Source organism: Alexandromys fortis, unplaced genomic scaffold (genome assembly GCF_014885135.2).
Source record: "Alexandromys fortis isolate MF-2015 unplaced genomic scaffold, M_Fortis_MF-2015_v1.1 scaffold_43, whole genome shotgun sequence".
NCBI lineage: Eukaryota > Metazoa > Chordata > Mammalia > Rodentia > Cricetidae > Alexandromys > Alexandromys fortis.
In genome coordinates this window covers 12,403,813-12,404,612 of record NW_026067928.1, presented here as the reverse complement: position 1 = coordinate 12,404,612, position 800 = coordinate 12,403,813, and positions in this window count along the sequence as shown.

Genomic DNA, 800 nt, shown 5'->3' with positions numbered 1-800 from the left:
AGAGCTACATTCTGACTATGTGCTTCCTTTGCAGCTAAGAATCGCTTCCCATTTCAACAATTCTAAAATATTTGTTAAAATTAAGAAGAGCTTCCTGGACAAAGAACCATAGAGTGCTTGTTGTATGTTCTTTACATGTTTGAAGACCCTGTGAAAATTAAGTTCTCAGTGAACCAAATGGCATCAAAATGGGCTTTCCTTTTAATTGTTTAAATTGTCATATTAAAAAAAAAAACTGAACTAAACAGAAGTTGGAATTAAAGACCCCCTATTTTTCTTCTAGTTTGTGCTATTGATCATCATTACGAATGGGAAAAAAATGCCATTAAGGACCATATTTCTCTTGCATCACCTGAGGGATGGAGACAAGAAAGAGAGTGGCGGAATGAGTACACGCGAGGGGGGATTTATAAAATGCATTCCCATAAAGGAAAGCCTCTCTGGGGAAGCTGTGGGCTGCAGTAACTTCTGTGACCTTCAGTAAAAGAAATGCATCATTGCATGCCTACTGGGGTTGAAATGGAAGCCTCTATTCTTGGCTCTTTGACCTGCACTCCCTAGGTGTTAGCATATAAATAAGACGAATAGGAAGAAAGTCAAAGATGAATGAGGATACAATTTTCCTAAAAATGAAAAGGCTAAATTGAGTACAGTGTTGCCTATTTACAAATGTTGGCAAAAATACAGTTTCTCGGTATGCCTCTGAGCAAACAGTAACTCGATTTTTCATATTTAAATTATCCATAAAGAGTTCCAACCTTATGGAAATACTGCGCCAGTAGAATGAGTTGATATATGTG